A 13,499-nucleotide genomic window follows, 5' to 3' on the forward strand; every position below is an offset into this window, starting at 1 on the left:
AAAATGGCTTCGGTCGATCTCATTTCTGAGCAATTTGTTGATTCCCTACAATTCGAATTTTCAATAATTTTATGTAATAATTTATTGTAAAACTTTGGACAAGCATTAAAACCGTAAGGATTTCTTGCTCGGAATTCTCCGCTATGCTTCTGTAAACAGCAAAAACAAGCGCCTGCTTTTTCTGCCATCTTCCATCTCTGTTTGACCTCTGCTCTTTTAAAAGATGAACACTGATCCAAAGAATGATGGCCATTTTTACAGATGACACAAAATTTTGGTTTGGAAGCACTGGGCTTGCCCTTATCCTGTTTTCTTTCATTATTGTCATTTTTTTCCTTTAAACAACATTATGTGACAGATTCTTTTTAAAATGTAATTTTGGAAAGCATACTTGACATATTTCGGGACCATTTTGTAAAATCTTTTAGAGATACGTCGTTGGCCTCAAGTTTGTTCTCAACGAGGTAACTTTCCCACTGGGGCTGACCCCCGGACTCGGAAAAACAGTTTTATGAGGTTTTTCGAGGTTATGTGAGAACCCTGACATGTTGGGATTTTTTGGACCTGGCATTCGAATTCAGCGACCCCAAAAGCATACAATAAACATGGTGTAACTCCTGGACTCAAAAAAAATGTATGAGGTTTTTTGAGGTTATATCAGAACCTTGACAAGCTGGGGTTTTCGCCCTCAGGTTCGGATTCAGCGACTCCAAAAACATATCGTGCACATGGTCTGACCTCCAGACCAGGAAAAAGTTTTTTTTATGTGGCTGTGTTATCAACTGGTGATTTACGAAAAGAAATGTATTAGCAACAAAAAAGTTTGGAATTATGAAACATAAACGCAACAAAATTTGTAATTTAACATTTTCCAAATAGTATTAACTTATGGTGCACTCCGATCTGCACCGAAGCAGGTCGGAGTGAGAAGGAAGAAGTAAGAAGGAGCAATAAGTGCTTTTGGAGTACACCAGTGCAGGATAAACGGATGAGCTATTAGTTAATATTTTCAGGAGAAGATAAAAACAAAATACTATTCACTAAAAATTAGAAGACGTCAAACATCAACTTTATTATTTTTCGTATAGTAGTTAAATATATTAAACACACGCGCGCGCTTTTTATGGGTGTGTGTGTGTGTAATTGGTCGAACAACAATGCCGAGGGACGACCTGCTGAAATACTATGATGCCAGTATGGCCCTTAAAAGGCTACATGGCGGTACAGCATGCTATGTGGTGCGTAAAACACCTAGAGCTCTCGCATTTTTCGCATTAGACGATTGTGAAACCGTGCCGAGGAATTCCAAAAAAGGGGTTATATAAGCGCAACCGCTACACAACCGCAGCCAGAACAATCCGCCAAAAGAAAAAAAAGGCGAGACCGAGATGAACCTCAAGCAGACGCCCAATAAAGGAAGAACGACGATTCAGGGACCGGAGAAACATAAACATTCAGGTTTCTCTCAAGCCCAAAGATCTGGCTGAACTGATGATGCTGAACTAATACTAAACTGATGATTCATCAACTAACTACAAAGATAGGCTGGAAAAGACAGTACGCATCCCGCATTTAGTGTGTGATTGACTACATAACATCTGGAAAGAATTTCACCACCAGAGTTCGATATTTCGCGCGCGAACTGCGGATCCGTTATCACACACTGAACAAGTCAAAGCTGCTGACCATCATGCAGCATATGGCTGATAGAATACGAGTACCATCTGACGCTAGGAGAAGTCTAGAGCTGAGTGAGAGGTTGGTCAGAAAAAAGAGACAGTTCTTCTCCGACCCACTTCGACTTTTTAAAGACCCTCCAATTACTGTCGACATCTGTTGACTTCTGCCCAGCATCTGGCCCGCTTTTTCACCTCATATCTAAAGTCGGAAGAGTCTATCCTGGAGAGTATATCCTGAATTGTTCGGACAATCTGACATGTTTGGCAAGAAATGTACGAACAACGCGGCTCAAAGAAAGGCGTAGCAGGATGTCTGAAGAACCTGCTCATTAATCAATGTGTCTGTAAAGACGCAGCATTCTACCACCGCGGCGTATCGATTACCTGGATTGGTTACCGTAAAGTTTTCGATTCGACCTCCCATAGACTTATCATCTGTGTTTTAGCATCTTTAATTGCTCATCCGCACATCGTGAGGTGCATAGAGAGATTGATGCCGTTTTGGAAAACCAGATTCACTATCTCATCTGGAAAACATCGTGTGACAACTAAGAGCGTCACCTTTTGGAGAGGTGTCTTTCAGGGCGGCACCATGAGTCCACTCCTTGCTTGCCCCGCATTATCGCCACTATCTCTCACTTTGTTATTCCGAAGGGTACTTTTGCGGCAAGCGCGAAAATCAAAAGCATAAGGTCTCTCATATATTTTACGTGGAAGATCTTAGGATCTATGTTAAAAATAAAGAGCGAGTACATCTAGCTCTAGAGATTTTCAAGGAAAACTCTAAAGAAATTGGAATGAATTTTGGGTTAGAAAAATACGTCAAGGCATATTTGGAAGAAGGAAAACTTAAAGGCATCCCCGACAAACTGAGCTCGTCGACGGAAGCGCTAAACGACACCTATACGCTGGAGAGACCTATATATACCTGACCGTGCCACAGAGCCACATTCAGGATGTGACATCTATAAAGGATACTCTCCGAAGCAGGTACAAACGTCTCATCCGGCAGAATTGGGCTTCCGAACTATCGTCGAGAAACAAAGTATCTGCAACGAACATGCTTGCCGTCGCGGCATTACTCTATCCATTTGGAGTGGTTCCATGGCAGAAGGATGAACCAAGATCTTTAGATATCGGGACACGAAAGATTGTGCACGTGAACAAAAGTATGCACCTTATGTCTTCTGTTCCACGAATTTACATCTCACGCCGTCAATGTGGTCGCGGAATACTGAATCTTGAATGTCTTCACAACCGGATTATTCTGGGTACAGCACATATAGTCGCAAACAGGCAGGAATTTCTTCTTAAAATGGTCAGGAAGCACGAAGAGGTGGGCAAAGCGGCGTTTCTGTTCAAAGCGGTAGCGGAAGCTGCTGAAGCACTTAGCTTAGACTTCAATATCAGGGATGAGAAAAATGCATCAAATCAGATCAATCTTGAGACCTCACTCCTGAAAGCTTGGATATAGAAAGCACAGTGGGAAAACTTCCGTGAATAGCTCCTCGGCAAGAGGATGCACGGTATCTTTCACGTAAATGTGAAAGATCAGTCAATGTCATGTGAGTTAACGTTTGCTTTCCATAAATCGCCCAAATTGAAGTCACCCCGAGCATCTAGGACACATACTATCGAGTCTTCCAACTCATGCAGGAACGACCTACATCCAAAGCACAATGTGGCACTAAGAGTGCTTTATTACCATCTCTGTCACTCTTAGAGCATTAGCCTTAATACCGATCCACTAAATACTCCCAAGAAAATCGAGTAGATTGTCAAGAAAAAGGACAATGAAAATAAAAAGAGATATAGAGACCTTATAAGAGTGTTGCGACGGTTATACCTGGAATATTCTGTTAAGCTAATCGTCCTTATGATCCGCGCTCTTTGTGCTTATCCTTGGGTCGCTCCGTGTCTTCAGGGTGTACGAGACTTTTGCCGGATCATCGTACTAAGTACGTCTCAGACTGTAACTAGCTATCTTACGGTCGTGAGACGTGGTTACGACTAACATTTTTCCGTGATTTCGCTGGGAGCAGGTGCCGCTCTTGCTCACGCCTTTCGTAAACCCCCGTGTAATGTACAAAGCGAGACAGTTTCAAGCGAGAAAATACACTAAATTTTCAATCACAAAAAAACAACAACATAAAGAACATTTTCGGGAAAAAGTTAGCTGAAACAACCGGTATAATTGCCTTTTTATTATGTGGTTGACAGCTGTTTGAAGCGCCTTAAGGTGGTCACCCCGTGTGTCCGGTCGAAAAAATCGATTTCTTTTTTGTTGCCTAAAGGACCTCGCAGCAAATGTACATGAAATGGCTTTCAGTCGATTTTGAATAAACTTCGTAAAATCGTAGTTCGCAATGTCTCGATCAAAAGTGTTGTGGGGCACAAATTCCGAAAATGGACAGTTTTCGAGTTGTAGAGGGTAAAACATCCAACACTTTTAAGAAACATTACCAAATATCTCGAAAACTGCAGCTCTGCGAAAAAAATGTTCCCTATGAAAGTTATTGGGCTCTAACGGGAAATGCAAAGAAAGTCATGGCCTTAAGACACAGGTCATTTTTCAAGGTCATTTAATGTGAACTTGTCATTTATTGCTAATATTTAGCCAATAAAGACAAGATATAAAGAGGAAATTAATATAGAACCCGATAAAGGCAAGATATGAGAATGTCTTAGTCAACAGCCAGCCAATGAAGGCAAATTATGAGTGCGATTTAGTCATTATCTAGCCAATGAAGGCAAGGCATTAGCGAGATTTAGTCATTATCTAGCCAATGAATGCAAGAGATGAGTGAGATTTAGTCATTATCTAGCCAATGAAGGCAAGAGATGATCAGGATGTCGTCGATTCTAGCCAATGAAGGCAACTTCTGGTAACTGAATATCTCTTGCTGGTAATCGATTTCCTGCGAATCAGTCTTTGTGATGGAAAGCGAATTCTTTCTTGATGCCGAGCATACCCCAGGAACCATAATACAATGCCTATATGTGCACAAGTTCCAAGCGTTCGAGCGCCTGACATGTGAGAGTCAAGAAGGACGTGTCTTAAAAACATCCTTCTCATGATTTTCCTTCATTAGCTAGCTATTTACTAAGTCATTCTCATTTCTTGCCTTTATGTGTTCTATATTGATTTCCTCTTTATATCTTTTCTTTATTGGCTGAATATTAGCAATAAATGACAAGTTCACATTGAATGACCTTGAAAAATGACCTGTGTCTTAAGGCCATGACTTTTTTTGCAATTCCCCGTTAGAGCCCAATAACTTTCATAGGGAACATTTTTTTCGCAGAGCTGCAGTTTTCGAGATATTTGGTCATGTTTCTTAAAAGGGTTGGATGTTTAACCTTCTATCATTTGAAAACTATCCGTTTTCGGACTTTGTGCCGCATAACACTTTTGATCGAGACATTGAAAACTACAATTTTACGAAGTTTAATCAAAATCTACCGGAAGCCATTTCATGAACATTTTCTGCAGGGTCCTTTATTCCTGCACATATGTAAAAAATATTCTGGTGAAGTGATATTCCAATATTCGAAGTCATTGAAAAATTACAGCTGTTAAAACGACTAGGTTCACTTTGTTGTTTAAATCATTCTTGAACTTTCAAACGCATTTATCTCAAAACCACGTTTTTCGAATTAGCCGGCATAATATCTCAAAAACGGTTTGACCGATTGCTTTGAAATTTGTAGGGTAGATTCAGCACAAGCAGTGGCGGGTCCAGGGGAGGTGTTTAGGGAATTCAACCACCCTCCGAAACTTTTAGTCTTTCGTATTAAAGGCCGACGCCGCTAAGCTATGCGTGGGATATACATATATATTTTTTTTAAGCCCCCCCCCCCCCGAAATATTTTGCTGGGTCCGCCCCTGAGCACAAGTGTACGCATAGCATAAACTCGGATACTTAAAAAATTCCAAGTCGTTTTTTTTCGTAAGGAAATAATCGAAAAAAAATCATGAAATTTGAAAAAAAAGTTCAAAACAGCTTAATAATTTTCAAAAATTTGGTAATTCGGATATCTTAGTTAACGTGAGTGTTGGGAAGGTCCTTACAACTTTTTTACGTCTTGTTACATCATGGAGAGGGGTGTAAAAAATTGGCAAAAAATGTTTGACATCATTCATGGATAGCCACTCATCATATAATAGATTATTTTAATAGTTTAAAAGAGAGGAGAAGCAAGAATCGTCTATTTTCTGAGATTCTCTTCAGTTAGAATATAGAAAGCATAGATACATATATGTATGTCCTAGCTGCTTCCTAGCTGATCTTCCACCATCCACCTTCTGCAAGACTTCCTTCTCGCTCGTTGAATCTAATTACACGGCAAAGACCCAACCACCCCGCCGTGCTTGGCTCGTTTGGTTGCCAGGCGACCCTGGTAGCCATCTTGGAGGGTTGCAGCCACTAATGGCCTAATGAATTTAATGGAGGCTCCGACATAGAGTAGCCCGTGCCGAGGAAGGTTGCGTTTTCCGTGAGTCGCGGGCTAAGAGGGAAAGCAAGAATTTCAAAGGAATGAGAGAAAAAGGAGACCACGGTCCACGAACGAGGACAAAACTTCATCTGTACGTGATGCTGCGAATAGGGGTGGCGTGGATGAAGAGAACTTCTCTGCAGAAGGAGAATGCTTCATATACTTTTTCTGAAAAGTAAAAGAGGTGTCCGGAGATAAGGGTTCTGAAGAGAAAAGGTTCTTTCGACTTGAGCAGGGTTTTGTCAGCATTCAGGGCTGAGAGTCCCCACAATTTACTCTCTAGAGATGATAAGCCGGGTGAGAGATAGAGGGAGACTTTGTTCAACTCGACTGGAAAATTTCTATTTTGTTTGTTATTATTTCCTAGTAGCAAATGTATGCACGCCTGGCGATCATTCATATTTCTAAATTTTTATATCCAAAATTTAAAATATAAAAAATTTAAAAACTATGAATAAAAAGATTTTTTAATATTAAGAGTTTTTAAAAATTTTAAAGCTCTAATTAATAATTTCGAATTAAAAGCGCTTGATACATATAAATATATTTTACGATTTTGAAATTGGATTTCGTCTTCCTAAACAGTTAGCTGTATTGAACAGATTTTCTTGCAGGCAAAATATAAGTACAGTATCTGGCTATTCTAGCTAATAGGCCGATATATTTTTAGGTATTATGACGCAAAAATATATCAATTATATATATATATATATACTTGAATATTTTTCTATGTATCAGATACATACATGACTTAATAATTAAAAAATGTAAATTTAAAACAACAAGTTATAATCAGTACATATCAATATGTATAATAGGGCGTATCGGAAAGAAATGGTAAACAAACAATTTTTGAGGTTATACGCGCACTGATAAACGAATACTCGCTTTCCTTTGAAAGCTTCAACATAATTCTGGAGGTTCCAGCTAATTAAAACATCTCATATCTCCGTCATCGGCTGCATCATTGGCAAGGCGGTAATTTTGAAAATGCATTTCAATTTTTAGGCATAAAACTGATGCTACAATTATTTTAGGTTAGAATTTTTAGCTGTGCAAGCAAACTAATTATAGGAAATATGCTGTTTGATCATGACTGCTAGAATTTTTAGCAAATGAGGATAGAATTATCTCCCAAAGTTTCTGTCTGCAGGAGACAGACGGCTTATATATCTTAGCTATCTAGTTTGCAGTTCTACCTAAACTTTATTGCAAATTCAGCTATATCTCCCAGCAATATATTTCTAGCTACAGCAGCTATACCATTTTTTTCAGTGTATGAAGAATTAAAAAGGTTCTAAAGAGGGTTTATTCCAATAAAATGTAAGGCATCTTTAGCTTCTCAGAAGTAGTAGATGTTTCCATTTCTACGTACTTAGAGGTTCAAAGGTGGGTTTATGAGAAACTTGTTAGAAGATGAATTTTCGTAGAAAATTCGAGAAGAAGACGAATTTTCGTCAAGTTTCCAGTCAGTCATAAAAGTGTGGAGGTTAGGCGTAATTTACTGATTTTCAAGTTTCCACTTTAAAGAAATCCTTTCCTTCGAAATTTATAGCCTCTCAAATTTCACGGCCGATTGTCCCGAGAGGAGCGCAGCAGGATTTACCCCGCCCTTTCCTGAAAAAACTGCGCGACGTTGAGTATTCGCTCGCTGAACAGAGCATACTCCACTCAGTACTTCCTATTCTGTAGGGCATGCATCATAGAGGTCACCAATCCATATACTTCAGAACACTAGATATAGCTGGTTGGGTTGGGAATTCCAAGATGCCAAGGGCCAAACAATAATACTAATTACATAGAACAAAACTTTATTTTTGTAATAGCTTGCAAAAAATAATATCCAAATAGACTTATGGTGAAATACTTCCATTTATTTCGAACATTTCCCTATTCCGTTCACAAATCCTCGTTTTACTGAAAAATTTAACAATATAAGAACATCTTTGTATGGATTCTTCACTCACCAAATAAAAGAATAACTGACAAACCCGTATGTTTATTTATAAAATGCGAAATAATTTGTAGAAAAAAACACGGTGACACAGCCTTGAGCACTATTTTGTCGACAGTATGATTTTCTTTGAAAAAATACAACCGGAAGAAAAACTCACACACTTAATATTTTATAAGCGGTAATTATAATAATAATACAAATTTAATAAAAACAAAGGATATACTTTTCACCAAGGGAATCATAGAGGTTTAAACGAGGGCTTTTCAAATACTCTGAAAATCATTAAGAGGCTTAAAGAGACTGAAAAGATGGTTAAAGGTCTAAAAGAGGTTTTATTTACAGCTATTGAAGGTTTTAGAAGGGCCTGTATTTCGACTCGGGTCAGGTCTAATAAAATTAAAGAAAAAGCACAATATTTTGAACGGACTGAAAAATATGCACAACAAAAGTGTTTAAAGTTTAATAGTTTGAAGCTGACAAATTTTAAATCAGAAGCTCTCCAAATTGAAAAGTTTCAGACTAGAATTTTTTAAATTGAACAATTTCATTAGAAAGGAGTTGAAATTGTATCCTTCGCAATTAAAATAGTTAGGCTAGTTCAGCCAGATCTTTCGGTTCAAAAGAAACCTGAATGTTGATGTTTCTCCTGGTCCTAAGGCATCGCTGTTCCTCTGTAGTCTCTATACAGCGATTCCAAAACTTCTACCCTGGGTAGGGTGGCTACCTGGGGGTAGGGAGATGCCACCCCGGGCTGGGTAGCTCGGTAGGCTCCAAGGCAGGGTCCCCGCTGTGAGCATGGGACTATTTTTTTTTACCTAGCATGAATGCCTTTCATTGTTCTGAGATTGAGACCTGTTACAATAACTGAAGTTATGAAGGTATGACACAATTAAATTTAAATAAGCTGAATCAATTTCGTGATATAATTTTATACATATGGAAAAAAAGTTCATAAAAATCGGTTAATATTTTCACTAAATTTATCCAAGAAAATACAACACTTGACTACTTTGCAGCGTAACAAAAGTGCAATAACTTTTGAAGTTATTAACCGATTTCTTTCTATATTTTTCTAATGTTCTCGTCATAGTCCAGAAAATCTAACGCTGCCTATTAAAATTCGCTAATGAATATTTAACCCCAGAAACAGCGAAAAAAGTTTGGGAATCGCTGCTTTATAGAATACCTGCCCGCAGTTGATGTTATAGTATCGCCTCTTTCCCTGTTTATGGCTTGTTCTGGTTGCCGTAGAGTTGGTGCTCCGCGCATAGAATCCCTTTTCCGGAGGTCCTCGGCTCGGTTTCGCAGAAGTTAATGCGAAAAGTGCGAAAACTTCGGGGTTTTCCACACCACGGAGCATGCATGCGCGCCACGTATCTTTTTTGTTTGAGTGCCATGCTGTTATCGTAGCACTCCAGCTGGACGTCCCCGAGTCGATCCCAGAACAATTGTCCGCTACTTTAAAAGCAAGTGATCTGAGATCTTTAGTTCTTGCGCGAATGTAAACAAATTTTATTCTACTATATGTGGCTAATTTATTTGTATCGAATTTAAAAATTATGAATTAAAAAAGCTGACTATTATTCCTTCAGAACATGTTCATAACATGAAGTGAAAAAATCAGTGCCCTTGAATAATAAATTAAACAAATTTTGGAAATTTTTTGTGAATCATTTAGAATGTAAATGATCTTCCTTTGTATTGTCCATTTTTCCAATTCAACTATAAAATATAATAGTAGTAACAGAACAAAATTTATTTTTAGATCACATTTTTATCAATTATGAATCATTACTTTAAAATATAATTAAAATTTCGAAAACGTTATCGCATTTTTATATTCTCCTTACAAGTAAGAACATTAGATCTGTGCACATTTTTATTTTAAATGGATTACTATGTACTGTAAAATGTGCAAGAATGTGTCAGTATAATTGCAAATCCGCAAAAATAAAGGAAAGTAGCTGCGGTAATCCAAGGGCTTCCAGAGCTTCCTCCACATGTTTATTGAGTCGACTGGCGCAAGCGCTACTAGCAGCAGAATCTCATCCCAACTCCGTTTATTTCATCGAATTCTGTCCTGTCTAAGTCTTATCCCATCCATTTTTATTGTGACATTTTTCGAATCATATGAAAAACTAACCCTTCATCTATATCCATTTTACATGTTGAGAAATCGCTGACAGTTTTCATAACATTTATTCTTGCATTCATATGGGATTAAGTGAGCTACATGTTGCTCTAAATAAATCTATATGTGAATTTTTTATATTTGGTGTTTTTCCCGTTAAGAAGCCTTGCATTAAACAGTATTAGAAAATTTGAATCCCTAATAATGCCGTTTCTGTCCTCAGTTTTTTAATTCTCATTAGGCGGCGAAAATTATAAGATTTAAATCCCTTTTAAAGCCGATCGGAGCTGTCAGACGTAAACTCGAATACATTAAAAACACAACTTTCGTTTGAAGCATTAGAACGCGCTCTAAAAGCATGAAATTTGCCAAATCTAGTAGGATTGTATGTAAGAATACATTTCTTTATCGTCAAATGTTCGCTTTATTCAAATATTATCAATTGAAAAAATATAAAATCATGATAAAAAATTGAAAAAATTATTTTTCACCAGAACCTTCTGTGTGGAAATTGATCCTGACATCCTAAAATGACCGACGTTATGTTTTAAGAGGCTTTTTGCCTGATTATTATTCGAAAAACAGTAAATAAATGTAGCAAAATTTTGCTAAATTAAAAAGGATTAAAATTTGTTTAATTCTTGGTTGCTTTGTGGTATTCAGCAAAATATTGTCAGCGCTAGGTACAGAAAGGGATTCAATTTGAGAGCTAACTTCAACTGCCGTGGATATTCAAAACGGGAGTACAAAAAAACGGGATCCAGAAGTATTCAATATTTCTCACGTTACCACTGAATGAATGAAATTTTTCAATACTTTTTAATGCAAGCCTTTCTACCGGCTGCGCACGTGAACTAATCAACTAGTAATTATCAGTTTATGCAGTATATATCTTGAACGTGAATTTCACTAAAAAATTGTATTTACTCACAAAGTAAATAAAGTAAACTAAACTAAAATATGGCCGTCAAATTAATGCCGTCATAATAATACTGAATGAATTCTGTTTTGGATCTCCTTAATAATCGAAATCCTTGTCTGATTCTCTTAGGTTTTCTTTAGTACAATTTTAATCACCTTTAAGTCTCTTAAGAATGTTTGCAATATTTTTCAAGTTCTCATTTACACCTCTTATAATCTCTATAAAATTTTAAGTCCGATTTTAATATACTCTATACAAAAAAATGAAAAAACTTTTTTGATGTAAGACGCAATCTCATAATTAAAATTGTCGAAATAAAACATTCAAAATTATTAATTGAGTACTGCTATATATTCAAAATGTAACTATTTACCATATATTAAAGTCAATTTTGAATCCTGCAAAATTTCCAAAAAAGTATCGAACACTGAATATTTTCAAAGTATGGCTTCCCAATTTTTCAAACCTCTTTCCAAATTAATCTATGAATAAAATAAAACAATTTGCTTAAAAAAACCATGCGAGAAATGGGCATTTAAAATTGAATTACTTTAAATTTTCTATCTAATAAAAAAAACTAATAAAAAGAATTTAAAATAAGAATTATAGGAATATTTTTTTTACATTTTAAATCAGGCTTTCAATTATTTTATAAATAAATAAATATGATGATCAAAATGGCCATTTTTTCTATTTTAAAATTTCCTAAGTTGTATGTAGTAACATTAGTTAAAGATGTTCCAATATTACATAATAAACAAGAAAGTTTATTATGAACAAATTATTTGTTCAAAGAATGTTTTCTGCGCTTTTCCATAAGTTTACGTTTTTTAAGTTATATTGCAAGAATTTTGGATACAAACAATGTAATGATGAATAAGTTACTTCGTTAAATTATTATTGTTATTATTATAAATAAGTTTATTAAACAAATGCATTAATGAAGTTCCCAATTAAAAATACTGACATAAAAAAAACGAATTTTTCCGTCCACAGATGCCCGAATAATGCTTTTGTTTCTTAAATTTGTTTTAAAAAATCATAAAATTGATCAACTAATTAACTAATGATAAATGCTGCTGAATTTATTATAAAGATCCCAATGAAAAAGTGAAATCGAAAAAAAAAATTTCCATTGACAAATGTTCCAATAATGCACTTGTTTATTAAATTTGCTTAAAAAATTATAAACATGAATAAAAAATTAATAATTTTGCTGAAATTATCATAAAGTTCCTAATTTAAAAAGTTGACATTGAAAAAACGAATTTTTATGCCGACAAATATCTGATTAATGCATTTTTTCATTAGATTTGTTTTAAAAAATCATTTAATTTATCAAATAGTTATAAATGTTGCTTAAATTGTCATGAAGTTCCCAATTGAAAGGACTGGCACTGGAAAAAAAAAGAATTTTACTGCCGATAAAGGCCCGAATAATGCATTTGTTTATTAAATTTGTTGTTTTTTTTTAATAATAAGATTAATCAACAAATTATGAATTTTGCTAAAATGATCATAAAGTTCGTTACTGAAAAAAATTGACATAGAAAAAAACAAATTTCTCTGTCGAAAAATTCCTAACTAACGCATTTGTTTATTAAATTTGTTTGTAATTTCTACAATAATAATGTCAACAAAAAATGCTTAATCATTATGTTGTTTTTATCAAAATTTCTCATAATATAACTTAAAAAACGTAAAATTATTGAAATTCGTACAAAACATTCTTTCGACAAATAATTTGTGTAGAAATTTAAAAATTTTGTTTTTTTATTATATAATATTGGAACATTTTCAAATAATGTTAATCTATCAAACGAAGGCGATTTCAAATATCTTTCTTTTATTGAGGAGCACCGGGAGAGTCAAACTATTCAGCAAAGTTTTTATAACCAAAATTCAAGTCCTTCGATAGCGAAGTGGTTAGAGCGCGAGGTAAAATAAACTAGTTTTGGCAATTTAGACAGGATTTGAGTCTTCGGCGAGTGCAATTTTTTAAAGCGAGAAAGCGTGCGATTATATGTGTAAGTAACCGTTTGTGCGAATGATGTAATTAATAATGATGAAAAATGAAAATTATATAATAATAATTTCAAAAAAACTTTTTTTTAACTTATTGCTGTTAAAAATTAAATTTAAATAATTAATGTAATTAAATTTTCAAATTTTTAGATTGTATAAATTATTTTTGTCGAAGGTTGGGCCGGCATTACAGTCTGTCAAGTTAAAGCGTGGATGGCTTTACTCGCAGTCGGTAAGGTGTATCGACATGATTTTGGTGTCAAAATATTAAGAAGAGCTCCCTCTTTC

The sequence above is a fragment of the Belonocnema kinseyi genome, chromosome 8 (assembly GCF_010883055.1).
Source record: "Belonocnema kinseyi isolate 2016_QV_RU_SX_M_011 chromosome 8, B_treatae_v1, whole genome shotgun sequence".
NCBI classification, from domain to species: Eukaryota; Metazoa; Arthropoda; class Insecta; order Hymenoptera; family Cynipidae; genus Belonocnema; species Belonocnema kinseyi.